The sequence below is a fragment of the Aythya ferina genome, assembly GCF_964211825.1.
Source record: "Aythya ferina genome assembly, chromosome: 7".
Lineage (NCBI taxonomy): Eukaryota > Metazoa > Chordata > Aves > Anseriformes > Anatidae > Aythya > Aythya ferina.
This window is the reverse complement of record NC_140302.1, coordinates 26,141,028-26,158,963: the sequence shown is the minus strand read 5'-3', so window position 1 is coordinate 26,158,963 and position 17,936 is coordinate 26,141,028. Positions and strand designations below refer to the sequence as shown.

Genomic DNA, 17,936 nt, shown 5'->3' with positions numbered 1-17,936 from the left:
CTTTGGTATAAATCAGAGTAGGACTTAACCCCTTTAGACAGCTTTAAAAATAAATGAAGCAACCTTTCATCTAAAATTGCACAGCAAATCCCCTTCTTTCATTTTTTTAGTGTCCTCTTATAAGGAGAGAAAGCAGGAGCATTAATGAGCTATTCAAATATTCAGGCCTTGCCAAGGGAGAAAGGGTCCTTCAGCCGTCGTGAGCTCAACCTGATAAATCCTTTTTAATTAGTGCATGAGCAAACATTTTATAAAGAAGCCATGAATTGGAGACCATATAATGCAAATGTAAAGAGAAAATATAGGATGAAGAAGAGGAACTGGAGCCCGAAATATGCCTGCTCTGGCTTTCAGAGAGCGGAAAAAGCATGCTTATTAATTGGTTAAATCCGTCATTAATAAGCTCTCAGCTATGTTCAGTCTGTTTCCCCAGCACTTTACACAATGTCTGAGCAGTAATACGCTGATAGAAAGGACATATTCTGGCAGCTGATAACAGGGCAACAAAATGAGAAAGCTGAAAGCAGGTAATGTAATAAATGCGCCTTTCCCTCTTACTCAGGATGGTGATTCTGAGCTGTTCACTCAGGTCTGGCTCTGTCAGGAGTCTTCTCTGCAGGGTCTGTGCTTGCCCCCCGTAAGGATGCATTAGTGCCTTTGGGGTCATCACGCACTGAAGGAGCAGGCTGCTGCTGGAGAGGCTGGTTGCGGTCTCTTCATAATCTCGGGATTCTCTTGCCAGCACTGAGTGTCCTGACATACTTGAAACCTTTTGGCTGATTGATGTCCCTTTGGCTCAGTATCCCATTCAGTCTGAGATACCTCACAGGAAGCAGTGATGCCATGCAGTGATCTAGAAAATCACAGGCAAGGTTTAAATTGTTGTTTCTTTCTTTTACAAAAGGAGAACTCTCCATGCTTTTGGTGGAAACTCTCTGCTAGTATGGGGGCTTTTGCAATCAGACTTTCCTGTGAGTCAATGATGTTAAGCTAAATCATCTGATGAAAAGGAGTTTCTCATAAAATAGAATTAAAAAAAAAAAAAAATCCAATGGTTACATTCAGTACAGAGGACAGTCACAAAAATAAGGTTCTTAATAAACCTGTGAGCTGGAAAAGCTGCAAAGTCTGCTATACATCATTCTGAGGGACAACCTGGCAAAAGGAACAGATTTTTAGTTGATGTAAACTGATGTAGTTCTGCTGTTTTTGCAGGCAATGCACGGCTTAAACCATGTTTTTTAACAGGCATCTGAAACTCTTCTATGATCATAAGAAGTGATGAAGATGGACTACAGTGACTAGAAAGGTTGTTGTATTTAAAATAAAATCCCCACTCAAGCACCGAAACATCAGCTCAGTTGATCCAGTCTATTATCTCTCACTGAAGTTGAAAATCAGCATTACACCTTTTGCCTAATAATTAACGTGCTTGGCAGCTCTTGCTTCTCTCCTCAAGAAATCCATCTGTATCATACAACTCTTATTATTTTACACATAGGTGGTACCGTCCATCAGGGGTTGGCAAAACAGTTTGCAACATTTAATTTGCTGAGCTTCATTAATGTTCTTGCTGAGCTGTTACAGAATATTTTCCTGTTAGGCCTAGATGAATATGTGAAATGAGATTTGTATGTGCATTCACCAAATTTTAAAATAGCTTTCTTGGGATATAATCAAATTCCTTTTGTGTCTTGCTCCCTGCCATCTGTTACATGATCATAATGCTGTAACACGTTTAGCAGCCCTGAGTGCGACAAGCTTGATTGAAAAGGTCTGTGATCTTAAAGGCTGAGACTGAGGAGAGGGGTCTTTACAATTCCTCACCTCTGATGTGTTTGGAGAGCCAGATAGGCCTGATTATGCTTTCATAGCTTTCTCTCACTTATTCATCACTCTTGTTCACCAGGACTGTGATGAAACTAGTGCATGGCAGACAGCAAACACACACTGATTTTCCAGTGACGTGGAGCAGACAGGGACCTTATCTCACGCCTCTGCATTTGTACCCAACTTCAGATCATTAAAGAGAAAGTATGAGCCAAACCCTTCCAGGCATACATCCCCTGCAGCACATTTCTGGACTAACGTGGCACACGGACCACCTTCTGTCTGCCTTGAACTGCTAAATAGCTAAAATTTTACATTATGTCAATGAAAATGCATAATAACAAAGACTAAAAAGAAGGGGTAACTCACCCAGAATAGAGGGAAAGAGCACACATGTTAACCCATATTCACAGTGCTGCTTCTAATCCATCTCTATGACTCAGGCCAGGTTTGAAAAAAATAAAGGTGGTGAATGCCTTTTCCTGGAATCCAAATTCTCTGGGATAATCTATGTTAACAGTGCATGAGATGGCTCATAAAAGCAAAGTATAACAAATCTGGCTCAGTTAATGAATTATATAGTGATCCTAGGTCGTTGCTTGCAATACAGAAAATTTATAAAAAGGGTGATTAGGAGCACTGGACAGAAATCAGAGGAGATATTAGGTGCCCAGCTCTCAAGCTACAGCAACCTGACATACTGCTTCTCACAGATAGATTTGTCATCCTTGATTTGGAGACTCTGGCAAGCTCCAAACTCCTTCAGAAAAAAACCAAGTTGGTCCACGTTTTGAGAACTGGAAAAGAAATGTGGGTCTTCTCTCATTTATTATAAGACTCTTTTCCATGATGGCACTAAAGTGGGCTATAAAGCAAGCATAAATGCAATTTATGTCCATTACATGTAAAGAAGGATGAGTTCAAATGGTAATCCAGCCATACATTATCACGTTGCCGACTGGTAAATGGAATCCATTATGAGACCATGAGTCTGTCCAAGGAACTGAAACTTCACCATGCCTGAAAAATCAGTGAGAGAAGGTCATTTTATGCTTTTCCATATCTTCTCATTGACTATGAATTCTTTTCTCTCTCTTTTTTTTTTTTTTTTTCCTTTCCTCACCGGGATATTATATTTCTGCAGCAACACCTTAGATTAACAGCCCAGTTAATTAATATGGAATCCAAGTGGAAATGCTATAGAAGTACTTGTGACATTCACATTAATAATGGAGGGGTTCATCAAAATTAATGTTATTACAGTAAATACCAAGAAAATTAACTGTGATTAGCTCATTACTTTAAATTGTCCTCCCATCTGCATTTGGCTCCTCTAGATAGTTTTATTTCAGGAGGAATAGGTATGGTGATGATTCAGAACTTGGAATCAGAAAGCAAACAGAAAGCACAATGAGCTGTGATCGGTATTACTGAAAGACTTTCATCATGGCTCAGGCTCACTTCACTGTAAGGCAAATAAATCAGATTCGGAAGCCTCCTTCATGTCCCTTTAAAAAGTATCTGTGATTTTTTGGTAGTGTCAAAATAAAAATGCTGATTTATTAGTAAACGAAGAGATTGTAGTGTAGGAAAAATCTCTCTGTATGAGGTGCCATATTTGAGACTAAATTCATGTGATGATACTAGGCAAGAAAAAAAGCTTAAGTATAGAGTGATGATCATGTGGAGTGACTTGACAATTGCTGATAGCAAAAAACAGTATGCAAATCTTCTGAGCCTTTAACCAGTATATTGTTAATCTGAAAATTCCTTCCATAACCATCGCTATTACACAGAGAATAACTTTATGGATAAAGGAATTACTTCATATTATCATTGCAGAATGTTGGGCATATAAAGCAAGTAGGTTATACCTTGTCTGCCTATTTTATAGAAACCTAAGTGGAGGACCCTAGCTTGATCTACTGGTTTAAAAATAATAACAATTTAAAAAATCTTTTTATGCAAATAAGCCATATCAAAATGCTCAAGTGCTCCATAGAAAACAGAAAAATCAAAGGAATAAAAAGCAAGTTTAAATTCAGAAAGTACATGAAAAATGAGAACATGCAGAAAGATACCCATGTGCTCTTCTCTGCAGCAGCAAATGAAGTGTGCATTGTCAGGACTATGCAGATTTACATTTTGCAAAATTATCTGCCTGTTGTTTTCCACTTCTCATGTTGAGTAGAAGACCAGATAAGATAAACAGTCACCTGGTGTAAATATTCGTAAATTGGCTTCATTGGAGCTATTTTTATTTGCTCCAGAAAAGAATCTGAGCCTTAAAATGCTGTATAAAAAAAAATAAAAATAAAAATAAAAATGTAACAATAATAGGAAATTAAAAATTCTCTAAACATAAAAATAATGGTAATTAAATCAAAATTACACAAATAATGGAGGAAATCATATAACTACATATATACTTATTGAAGTCATTGCAAAAATGACCACTGCCATGCTTCTTGATCAGAAGTTGAAGAAAATCAAGGCATTATTGTTATAAGTAGAATGTCAAAGACTGATACACCCCAGTTTATTGATAGTGTGTCATCAGCTTCAGTGGAGTCATCCTGATTTTTTCCATCTGAAGATTTCATTGAGAAATTTGGGTGTCAAAAACAGAGTTGATCTTAATGTGCCTGAACTGAAAATCCACAGCAGCTTGGCTCAGTGATATCTACACTCCTTCCAAAGTGTGGATTTTAACCCGAAGCCCCTGTGATGTCCAGAGTGTTTTCCCCACTGATGCTTGCTGAGAATCACCTCCAACCACCTACTGCATGTTGCTGATGCAGTAAAAATAAATAATAGAAAGAAATGAGAGTCATTCCTGAATTAACTTTGGGCTTCATTTTAACATTCAGGCTTAACAAAATGCCTCTTTTTGTAAGGAGAATAGTTTTTTCTTGCTTTTAAATTAAATTTCTTCAAACAGAGAAATGAGTTTTCTGCTTTTGTTGAAGTTGAAGCAGAAATGACAAAATGAACTGACTAGCTTTTTAGCTGGAAACCTTACATTTGAAAATATCATTCTGAATAGATTCTGGGAATTTGTACACACTCATTTATCACAGAGGCCATGAAAGCAGTACCCTCCATTCCTGCAGTGAAGGAATGAGCTATACCAGCAGTGATATTGCTGCAAACTGCAACTAAACATAGAAGATTTCTGGATGCCACGGTCCATTTCAAAGACAAACAACAATTTCTTTTTCTTTTTTTTTCCTTCAAAGGCCTGCACTGAAATGGGAGGATGTATGTCATCTAGCTAGCAGAAGGATACTACATTTTTTCTATTACTACTAAATTTCTTTTTAAACTTCCATCTTTAATGGAACCATCAAAAACTAACTACAAAAATCATTAAGGTCAAATCTGCTCTGTTGGAATCACTGTTCTGCTAGAAAATATTTAGGAGTCTGAAAATAGGTAGTTGAAAGTATGGCAGATGGGACTGTTGACTGATGCCATAGGTAACACTAAGGTTGGACAAATCAGCATATACTCGGGGGCTTGCAGTCCCAGCCTTTACACTGTCTCTGGATGTGACAGTGACAGCTCAGTTTGCCCTTGCCTTACTTCATCCAGCTGTGATAATGATAGTTGTTCTGTCAGAGGAAGCTGAAGAGCTCTGGTTAGTTCACTAAGGCACATAAAGACTTCTTAGCATTTCTTGAAAGCATTACTGTCATTTACAAGGCACACTATTCTTGTTATGAGGTTAATCTGCAGCAATAAATGACTGGGCTGTACATCTGACAGAGTAGAGCTGTAAGAGTATGTGCAGACACTTCATGTTTTGTGAAAAACAAACAAACAAAGAACAAAACCAACAAAAATAAACTATCTTTAGGCCCATCTATTATTATTATTTTTTTTATGTATTTATTTATTTATTAAGTCTGCAGGGACAATGTAACAGGGAAAACAGCCATAGTTTTCCATTCTGATGAAATGCTATCTCTGCCTCTAATAATCCAGGGCAAAAGGGTGGGGAAACAAACACCTTCCACATCTGTGTGTGTGCACATGCATCCACACACCTCTGTAAAAATGAGAATGTGAAAAAGGAGGAGGAAAAGATATCTCAGCTGGACAAGAGGATTACTGACATTGAAACTCACTTTATACATTAGAATCACATTAATTGTTATACTTGGAGCATTGTAAATTTTCTTGCTGCTTTAAGCTGAATGAAAGATTTACAAAAAAAAAAAAAAAAAAAAAAAAAAAAAGGCAGAGAGAGAAGAATTGGGACATTTTCTGGGCTCAAAACACTCCTTTCAGAGTGGGTCACAGGGCAGCCCCCTCCTCTCTTGCTGTCCCAGTGAACAGCATGGTTCATAATTGAGAGTGACCATGCCTATGAAATAAAAAAACAGCCAAAAAAACTAAGACACCATGTGCTGCGGATAATTATCCACATATCCCTGGTGGCATCTAACCACCAGGTAAGAATTAGAACCTGTGTCCTTTTCCTCCAAACATGTCATAATATTCCATTTGAAGAACTGACCCTTCCAGAAGTAAGGTCTCTATCACTCTTGTGAGCCAAAACATCTATAGCATAACCGTTCCTGGTTTGCCTTGGCAGGATCACATGTAACTGAAGCAAAAGGATTTCTTTTTTTTCTTTTTTTTTTTTTTTTTCTTCTCCTAATTTCAAAGCAATACATTAATGAGAAAATCTTGCCTTTTTCTTCCATCTCATTCAGGGCCAAAGATGATGGGAGTGAGGTATCAATTTATCAAAATCCCTGAACTACAGTGTAATTAACTTGAACTAAACAGGAGTGAGATTTCCCAGTGTTTTTGCATTACAGTCAACCTAAGTATGAAAGGAAACTGCATAAGGAGAATATGTGGTATGATAAAAGTTAATATTCTCGAAGATAATGAGATGCAAATTGCTAGTTGTAACAATACCTACAGGCCCAACTCTTCTTCTCTTTTTTTTTTCCAAAGATAGGGATATTTTACGAATTAATAATCATTTTCAGTTCTTGAGCTCTTTATAAAGGAGATCAGTAACAAAGCGCCTTTTTCTTCAGAGGAAAAAAATGATGCAAAAAGAGATATGATATACATTGCTCCATAGCAGGCTAGACACTCATCCTCATACTACAGACTTAGTTTTCCTTAATGTTCTGAAGTATGATGACTTTTATATGCTGTACAGTTTGTCAGGCATTAAATCAGCCTATCTGATTGGGGCAGTAGATTGAATTCAGAAATCATCTTTCAGGGAAAATTAAAAAAATAATAATAATATTAAATTAAAACTTAAAAAAATAAAATGAATAAGAAAAAAGAAATGGTCTTGTTCAAAATGTTGACACGATATGTTTGTAAAAGCAGTGGGACACACAAAATTTGTGTCCCAACTGCTTTTATAAACACATCATGTCAATATTTTGGCCCTGAGCATTATCCTAGTGTTTAGGAAGCCGGACTTTATATACTTGGATTCCTGTGTGAAAGGAGCAGGTGTTGTTTATGGACAAGATGCATAATTCAGTCATTTTCTGCATTTTAAGGAGTTTAGACATCAGATCTAGACTTAGCTTTCATTCTGACCTACAAGTGTGGTCTAGGGACTCAGGGATTGGATTTTAGTTCAGAAGACTTGCATCCAGTTCCTGACAGCTGGTGAGCTTGAACTTGATAGTACTTTCCTAGGACAACCTTACCTCATCCTCTTACTTGTCTCAGGATGGCTCCCTCCCAAGTTCTGAGTTACTCCTAGGTCTAACTGTCCACACAGCCCTGTCTTCTGTGACTGTCTGGAAGATCACATTTTTGTCACAGTCCTGCAATGCTGTCATTTGGATTTCAAACGGTTTTGAAGGCTGATTTCTGCACCAACAGCTGTGTCCTCCTGAATGCTCTTGATCCTATGCAGGGAGAATCACATTAGTCTGGCCAGGCAGTCTGCCACAGCCACAGCAATACAACCAGTGTATTGCAACCCCTTGGCCCCAGAGCAATTCAATACTGACCATTGGACCCCTGTCATTACTGGCCAAGAGATCTTCCCTGGTTCTTCTGCTGGCATCCCATCATTCAGGATCAACAAGTCTAACTTCATCATGAATTGCTTTAATGAATGTAGCTACAGATACATTAGACATGGACTCAATGGCTCCCTAATTTGCATGCCAAGAAAGCAGTGATAAAGCACTTTCTGCACTTGCATGTTTTGTGATTTAGTGTCTGCAAAGTGCTTTATGATCTGAGGTGCTGTGCTGCTGTTTCTGCAAAGTGCTGCTGCAAACAGAAAATGGCACAGTTCTGTTCCAGTCGCTCAGGGACAAGATAATAGCTGTAACTGCATCTTTGTGTGCACAAAGCATCATGCAACAACCTTCCCATATGGGAGGCTTCCAGCGTTAATAAGTCATTACTTGAAAAGAGTTTTGCCTTCCTGTTTCTTTCTTTAGCCCGGCTTCTCCCACCTGTCTGAAAATATCACCTCTGCCAGTCTAAAATCTGGATATCATCAAAGGGTTGCTTTGCTAAATGAATATAATTATCACCAATATCACAATGACCCAAGCAGGACTTGAACTCAATATTGTGCTGAAATACCTATTTTTGGCATGTATGCCATGGATGAAAGGGTTCATTTCCATAGAATCGAGATATTTTTAATCTTGCAAAGGAAAAGATGAACTTTTTATTTTAAAATAAGTGTTATGCAGCATTGTCTTCTGGACAATTGCCATTCTCTCATACATACAGATGGTTAAATGTTTGAAAGAACATATTCATTTTTCCTTGCTGCTTCAGAGACAAATTAATAGGAAATTTAACATAGGTGTGCAGAAACAAGAAAAACTTAAAAGTTACTTTGTTCCAAAGTCTAATTAAAAGGGAAAAATAACCCATCCCTGGAATAGTTGCCTGTTTCAGGTCTAAGTTTTGGTGAACATAAGTCTGAAATATTGTTATTTTTAATTTATTTTGAAGTTAATCTACCAAGTTTGAATTTACAAAGCTAATACTTAGAAAAAACTCGCCACTTAAATTGTGATGGAAAAAAATTAGGGGTAGGAAAAATTCCTTTTTGACATGGGTCAGACTTACCCTTCAGGCTTGGTTTATGTTTTCCTATAAATAAGTAAATAAATAAGGAACCAAAAGGAATGAAAGATCAAATCATTCCACTTAAAATGCCACAAATAGAATGTTTTGACCCTGTTTTCTGATTTTATTTCAGTTTTTGAAGTTCTTTCAGTTCTGACATAAGAGGCAGCATGTTTCAATGAAGTGGTTTGCATATAGAAAATTAGCATTTTCCAATGGGAATGAAGTCTCTATCACTTCTCTTTGGAGATGAGTCATTACCATAAAATGACTGCTGTCTTAGCTAGCACTGGGGACAGAGACAACTACCACTAGATGAAGTCACAAGGCCCTACAGTAAGAACTGAAGTGCTGGGTACAGTAAGTTCTGGTTATAATAGCTTTCCTATATCTTATTTTGGGAATGTCAAGAAGTGATAAGTGATATAGTGATCTTGTAACAATGCAGTTGCGTTATTCCAAGGTGATGAAAGGAAAGGGTTTTGTTATGGTGTTTTTGTTTTTTGTTTTTGTTTTTTTTTTTTAAATCACAGGGGTTGGTTGAGAGAGCATTATGGCTGAAATAAGATTTGCTTCGTCTCAGAGAAATTCAGTTTGAAAAACAAACAAAAAAAAACCTTACCAGGATGTATGAACATATTAACAGTTTTACTGCTCACTGATGAAGAAAAACATCATCAAGGCTTTTCACTTCCTTTCAGAGGATAAATAGCAATGCACATTGCAGAAAAAAAAAAATAATAATAATAATTCGGCCTGTGACAGCCAGATATTGGTAGTAACTTCCAACCTTGTAATTATAAGTTGGAACAAAAACTTGGTGGTGATATTGTTAACATACTGGGATTGGACTAGATGATCTTAGAATCATTTAGGTTGGAAAAGACCTCTGTGATTCTCTGTTACTAGTGTAAACCCTTTATAACAGTCTTTGCTTGGTACAGGGTGCTAGAAACACACAAATCTGACTGGCAGAAGTGTGAGAGGAATCAATCAGCCATAACAACTCTTTGCTGTCCATTACCAGTGGTGCAGTAAGAATAAGTTTTTGCTGTAAGAACAACTCCTTAAAATGATAAGCTACCTTGAAGGGAGCTGATCAGTTTTCATGGCATCAGGTTGTACTGCACAACACTATTGTCCCACTGTGCAGACATCTTGTGCTCCAAAAGTGCAAATTATAATTGCAACTGCAAGCATGGACTAAGCCTTTAATTCTGCCACTGTAATTTTTCCCTATTCATCTCCCTTTGGACACACCATTTCATTAGGATTAGCAGATCTGGGTAGTGGAAGAAGCAGCTTTGGGATTTGGATCTCAAGATGTTCTTTGCTTGTGGCTCTCTACTGCTTTGCCAGCTGTGCAACGGGGTAGTCAAGTGTCTTTTAATTCTGGCAATGGAGAGACAAGCAAAGAGAAAATTGCAATTCAATCTGGAGTAAGCATATGGGTCAGTTCATGGATTCTTTATTCATTTGGTTGCTAATGTAGTCTGGGAGATAACGTAGAGTCTGACTTCCTTTGAGCATGACCTGTGTCAGGGAAGCTTTACTTACACAAAGGTAAACAAACCAGCAATCCTCTTTCTGAAGTAGCTTGACTTTAAAAGGATTGAAAGAAAACATTTTTATCAACTCTTAGTTCAGATTTCCTAATATCTTTTCCTTGAAGGATGATTTCCTAGTAAGGAAGTTTTCCTGGGCTTTGTATCAGGTCATGCCTTTCAGTTCATTAATATTCACAGATTCTTCCCCATAATGGATATCAGAATACCAGACTGCTTTGGAAAAGCCAACCTTCTCCACTGCATGAACTTTCTGTTCCCAGTTACACCCCACTGACCGTAAGATACAAGTTTCCAATATCAGCCATGCACAAGGATACCAGAGCCAACTCTGTTGTAGTTCACTGCATGCCTGTTTTGTACAGTCTGTAACTGTATTGTCCTGTTATATGTATTGTGGAATGGATAAAGGTTATCTTTGGAGAAATCATCATATTTAATAAGCAGCTGGATTTTACTGGTACATCTTACATGTAGGTATATCCATATATGTGCGCGCATTTCTTTAAGAAACAAATAGTTCTTCCTTGTGATTTCAGTTCAGATTTATAATTATTGTGAATGACTAAGGATGCCAGTAATTTTACAAGAGGAACTTGATATTATGAGACCTATAGTATGAGGTTTTTCTCCATATACATGTAAATGTGGAAAAGGATGTGCTTTTTCATCACACCTTGAATTTTCCTCCCCAATAACAGCAACAAACTGTACTGTTGAAGGATCCATCACTCATTCATCACTGCTTTCTCTTGCACCATGAAGCTTTGCAGACTTCAGCCAGTGACGCAGTTCCAGCCTCACAGGTTCTGTTACTCACACACAACAGGAACAAGAACCTTAGGCAGAGGAGTTGTTGGGTCAGAGCTAGGACGAGCAGATCATTCATGAGACTCCACAGGCACCAGCTTTCCCTCCCAGCTCTGCTGGTACTCTTCCTGTTACCACCTTGACTTCCTGGCTGGCACATGCTAATGATGACATTTACTCCTGTCTGTTTGGGCAGAGAGATGCAGCAGCAGAACTGTTGCTAGGACTTCCTGTGAATTTAATAGCACAAGGTCAAGTTCAGCTGTGGCCTTGAGACATAGCTGATCCCTTTCTTCTCCTCTCTTCCCTCATTCAACCAGCCACTTGGGCCATGAAGGGGATAAGACACAGGGATGCTGGCTACAAAAAAAAGGCAGGCTACCTCCAGGCAAACCTTATCTTTCAAGAAAATGTATATATTTTTAAATGCATCTTCGATAGCATTTTTATATGGATGTGTGTTTTTTTTTTTTTGATAATACTTTTTTTCCTTATCTGCGTGGAAAGGATCTTTACCTTAGCCTGGCCTGCTAGCATAAGTCAGCAGCAGAGACAGAGACCAATCCTGTTCCCCTCAGTGTCCCATTCCTCCCGCAGCACCTCTCTGCACTGATTCACAATCTGCCCTTCTCTAGTTCAGAACAGCCAGAGCTGCATCAAACCTTTGTTTTTGCCTGTGGCGATATTTCTGCAGGCTTTGATCTTACATCACACATACACAAAGGTCAGACAGCAGAGCACCAAACCATTGCAAAACTCAAGGGTGCTGTGGGAGTCAGCCTGCCTGCAGGACAGCCTGCTGCAGGACAGCCCCAGTGCCACAACACAAGGGGAGAGTTATACTGATGAATATTATTTTGTTCAGAGCTAAAAGCCAGCTTCTGGCTGCTAGCAAACGTTGCAAAACCCCAATGTTTTCTTTCATCAGAGAAGAGATGTAGAAATTTCTACATTCCAGATGTATGCACCACCTATTTTTTGATGAGTTTACAGAACAGCGGCAACCTTACATGTGGCTATGTATCAGAGATCCTTCTGTTCTGCCCCATTGTCTTAGACCCAGCAACTAAACACCTTGTGCTAAAGCATTAGGGGCATATAAATCCTCCTTCCAGATTGGCTCCAAAGTTGTAACTCCAAACCTTTGGATCTAAAAGTTTAGGCCACTGACTCCGTGACAAAAAGGCCAGTCACTAACACTTCACCCACGGTGGAAGTGGAGCAAGGATATTGCACTCAGCTGTAAATGCTGACAGTAATTATCCATTGGAGGGAGACAAAGAGCTTTATTTATTGCACTTCACTATGGTTGTGCAGTGACAGTTACTCATATTTTCCAGCTTCTCAATCCAGATGTTGCTTTATTTAGAAATGAGTAAAGCAACTTCAGCCACCATGGGGTTGGGATAACTGTAGGGATGATCCTCACTTCACGGGATATAGTAGAAGCACCAACTAACATATATATTGACTACAGAAGTGTAAGATGTAAGGACACCTCCAGACACAAAGGGCTGGCTTTAGCCTTCTGTGGTACTTCAGAGAACCAGGGAAGTCTCAAACAACAGACACTGTGGCTCGATGTCCCTATTTTGCCATACAAGTTCAACTAAAGCTCTCAGGTCATGTGTTTTATTAATCCTAATAAACAGAAGCTTGTCCAAACAGAAGCCAACAGTCCCTCCTTCCCCCCAGCACATTTCACAGATCCGTTGCACAAGGAGAAGGAGGAAAGAGATTCTTAATGAACTCACCATTCTTGTCCCTTGTGTACCTCTCCAAAAGGAAAACCACACTGTGATTCCCAATGTGCCAGCACCTTCTCTTCTAATGCTTTTCTTCTGTGCATCTATTATCCTGACTGCTATTCCAGGAACAAAGAATTCACAAGAAGGGAGAAAGAGATACCATACATCAACTGACCTGAAATCTCAGTTCCTATCATTGTGAAATGACTTCACTTTCATGAGACTATTATCAGATAGGCAATCAGAGATTAGCTTATGCTGCTCAGCTGAGTCCACTCTCACCTGAAGCTTGTCTAGGCAGGCAATATAGTAAAAGGTGATTATATTCAGGTGCAAACAGCTAAGGTGGTTAGAAATACCTTTGACCAAAGAGAATGCGTTAGGGGAATTCAGGTCTGTGTTCACTTACACATATAGCTGTCTTTTAAGCATTATTACTTCATAATTTTCTGTGATTATTTTCCTAAAGATTCATTCAGCTAGTGATATGCAGTAAAAAGCAAATGACCCATTCAGATTCATTGTAATTCTTTCTATCAAATCTGTGAAACAGACTGTGGAAGAAGTGTATTCAGGGGGATACTGGGTAAAGGGAGAGAAGGACACACAAGACAGATGGGCAGGCAAAAGTTACTGAAATTTTAAAAAAGATATGCAAACGTTAAATTCCAAATCTTTCTGCCATTGTGTTTTTGTGGTTCATTGCACCATCCAAAAAAAAATATATATAATAAATGTTGGTAACAGGAAGATACCAGAACCTGAGAAAATTGAAAAGGAGTGAGAGAATAAAACATTTCATCTTTCTGACAAGGTTACTTGGGAAGTTTGTAAAATGTCCCTCTCTTTCAGTCTGTTCTCTGCCTTCAATGTTATTTTTTCTATCCATATGAAATGGGGCAGAGCACTCAAACAGGTTCCAGCTGGGGATTCATTGAGGTGGCCTCATTGCTGGGAGAGTAGCAAGCATTGCATTTCAAATTGCCCTCAGTGGTAAACCCCTGCATTAGAGTAATCACACAGGACTTGAGCTAAATAAGCAAAATGAAGAGGAAAAGTAGTAAATCTCCTTTATATGAAGGGTTTATATGATACTCAAACAATACTGTGCACAAGATTTTAATGAGCGAAATAATGTTTCTGTTGTAAAACAGCAACACAAATATTCATGCAAGGAAAAAAAAAAAAAAAAAAGACACTTTCCCACCTCCAGATTGGATTTTTCTACCTTGATTTCCACCAACTGAACCTGTTACAGGCAATAAAATAAAAATAAAATAAACAGTAAATGCTAATGGCTGGATGATAATTGGGTATACATGTATGTAGGGAATCACCAAAACTGACCTTTTGAATTCTTGAGCACGAGCCTGCTACTTGCTAGCTGCAGTCAGTTTATGCTGGATGTAAATTTTGATAACTCCTGGAGTAAACAAAGAATTGCATCCCAAGTCCTGCAGTCAATAAACAGATGCAAGACAGAACCAGCTACTAGGAGGCTGCTTGTGCATTGTGCTTCTGCATGTAAACTATTTAGACTATGATAACAGGGGACTTGGGGGGCTGGAAAAGAGGAGGGTGCTCAAAGAAGGGTTCCCAAATAGCATTGGTTTTGGAAAGTGAAAGCAGGGACACAAAGAAGAAGGTGAAGATCATGACTGGAGGAAAGATGTAAGATACGGGGGAGGTCATGGAGATCAGGAAGATGAAGGCAGATCAATACTGGGGGACACCCACTGGGGGATACCTAGGTCCCATTGCTGATAATGTGATCTCCTTGAGGGGAAGGAAACTTGAGAGCTGGTGAATGCAATGGGGGGTGGGGGGTGGGGAGAGCAAGAGAGTGAGCATGTGTGTCAGATAACCAAGTAGGATAAAAACTCTAACCTCATTTATTATTAAATCAATGCCAGGACCAGATTTACTGTAGGCTGTGATATACTCTGTCTCACCTGTGTCAAAGATCCAATCCAAATCAGTCATGGTAATTTCATTGTCCTATATATTGCTTAGCAAAAGTTGCTTTCCCTCCAGGGTTGTCCCAATCCCTAAGAAAGGGATGAACTTAATTGATAAAGCAGCTCACTGCACAGTACTGAACTCCACAGTCAATCAGAAACACACCAGTTAAGTCTTTCTCTTTCTTTCTTTCCTTATGTGTCCTCTTTGGACAGTTTCACACTGATCCAATTCATTGAAAATAGAAATAAATACAAACCTACACAGGGAAAATTGCATTTGAAGGTTTCCTGGAGACTCAGTGGTGACCAGTACTGAGAGATTACTTTATATGCCTTGAAAGAAATATTCATCACCATTTTGGCAGCTTTGTCATTCAAGTGGCAGGAAGAATTCAGTTTTTCATTCAGCAGGTGCTGATACAGTTATAGCAAATCCTAAGAACAGGAGAAAATAGCCAGTACATACATATACATGCACAGTTCTCCCCCCCATGTCTTCAAAGCTCAAGAGTGGAACATTTCTGACCTGAAATGTCACAGCCAAGTTGTTATTTCATGCCCTGTAAACATGTGCCAGATGATTGCATCTTCCCCTCAGGCAGAAGGATGGAAAATATCAGGTCCTTGCTAACAAACCTTGGGATTCTCTGTGCTTCTCCCTTTAAAAAACAAATCTGCTGCTTTGTAGCTGGGAGGCTTTTCACAGCTTCCATTCAATCCTGCTAAAGATGTGATTTTAGACTCTGATACCTGGCACTACTGGGAAGAGATCAAGATTTCTTTAGGAGGGACCAGAACTGACCTGAGTAGGACCCACCAGAGGAAATGTCACTTAAGCAGGGGATATTTGCCCTTTTTAGAAGTCTAGCCCTTGATTTATCAGGAATATGGGATGTATTTGGAAAAGAAAAATGTTTCCTTGTGGGCCAAAGCATGTCATTGTGAATGAAATATCAGCATGTACTTGATATTTTGAGCCCCAGAGATCCAAGTTTTTGATTCATGAATAAGTGCATAGGCAGCTGGCCCCTTCAAACTTACTTTCCCTTGGCTCTGATGCTGTAGGAACATTGTTGTTTATGTATGATTATTTGAAAATAAACAGCTATTTTAGCTTTTTAGTGCATAGGCCGATTAACCATCTAAGCATTGAGAGAAGCAGAGGCTCCATCAGAGTGGTTAGGATGGCTAGATGAGAGCAGAAAACATTGGTCTTCCCAAGATAAGTTCTTTCTGTCTGTGAACAAATGTTTTTTAGCCACAGAGGAGGAAAAAAGAAAGACACTTCTCACATACAGAAAAGTACTAAATTGAAAGGGCCTATTTTTTACAGCAACTGAAGTAGTCTCTATCTATCATCTATGGGGCTGGGTCCTGGCGTCAGGGTTATCTAACAGCCTCAGTTTCTGATAGTAATTCAGCGTTGATTGCAAAAATAACAAAGGACAAAGGAACTGTCCATCTGAGAGACACAAAGCAACATTCAACCTTAAAAACTATTTCCCACGCTAATTTTTGATGGACTATACATAACTCCTCTGTTACATTTTCTCATTGTTGTCTTATTTCTGAAGGAACTACTCCATTTGTATGTATTCATGTTGATTTTCCTGCTAAAAATGTCAGCCTCATTTATAAATTGAATGGGAAGTTGAGTCCCTGAAACTGCAAGACCCCTCCCCCTTGGGTAGGAAAGACTCAAGCAAGGCCAGAAATCAATATAATAGAGTTGAGAAAATGAAAAACGGAGGATTCACATACCTGATATGATGGTTTTTCTATTTAAGTGTATCTTTTCTTCAGATGACCTCAATCCACTTACCTTCATACCGTCTTGAAAATGTTACCCAGACACAGGAAATGTAGGAGAAAAAGTACAATATATCCCTTGTATATTGTATCTGTAATTGATATTTTTGCTATTTGTGTCAGCTTGCAAAATTGTTCATTAAGTTAATTTGTAAATCTTTACCTTGTTTTATTCAAACTTGAACTGTTAACCTCTTTTACCAAAAATGCCTCTACTAGAACAGATTAGTTATGAATATGACTGCAATATTCCAATTTTTCGTTGACCTGGTTAGCTACAGTAATCATGTATTATTATTGTGTATAGTTAGAACACAGAAATCTAAGATGTGGGATAAGGAATAGGGCTTAAAATACCTATGCTTTCTACATTAGTGAAATTTTAATAGGACTGGATTTTAATAAAATATTTTATAAAATATTTTTATTATTTTTTCCATTAAAATGTTGAGGGCAGAGGAAAAAAAATGTTAAATATGTATTAAGATGTATCATTCTTAAAATCACATTCCTGCAAAACATGCTTTTCAGGAAAGATGACATCTTTTAGGTGTATTAGCATGTCTCCTCTCTTCTGCATTGCTCTTTCACCTTCCTGAAAGAGAGATGATTTCTGCATTTCTGATTGTATTTCACCACAACAGACAGGAATAATATGATCTGACAAGTTGTCCCTGAGCTGACTTCCATACACACTAAATGATCTTTGCAGTAGATGACATTCAACAATATAGATAACCTTAGCACAATAAAAAGATGGGACCATATTCTCCAAAAAATATAAATTAGCATAGTTTCACTGAACAAAAAGATCTGAGTCAATTTAAGCCAGCAAAAAACGGTGTGATACAGTCAAATTGGTTAAATTACAATTCTATTTAATTATTTGCTGAAGCTTAAGGAAATGAATTATTTGTGTTCATTGTGAATACCTTCTCAGTAATTGCTCTGTGCTTGAAAGTAAATTAATGTAAAATGTTTAGGTGACTCCTGTCATATTCTTGTTGGATAGAGCAGAGAGTGCTTACACACTATGAGCCAGGCAGCAACACTCCAGCACACTTTGTGCTTGCCTCTTGAGGTGACTAATATCACTAACAAAACTAAAGTGAAGTGAGAGG

General features: G+C 38.3%; 1 long non-coding RNA gene across 1 annotated transcript; it reads right to left on the bottom strand.

Moving 5' to 3' along the window:
- Positions 1 to 200: 200 nt before the first annotated feature.
- LOC311440174 lies at positions 201 to 13,245 on the bottom strand. The gene is made up of 2 exons (XR_014695250.1): positions 13,052 to 13,245; positions 201 to 853 (listed from the first exon to the last, which is right to left on the bottom strand). It is a non-coding gene; the product is annotated as an uncharacterized lncRNA (long non-coding RNA).
- Positions 13,246 to 17,936: the final 4,691 nt, after the last annotated feature.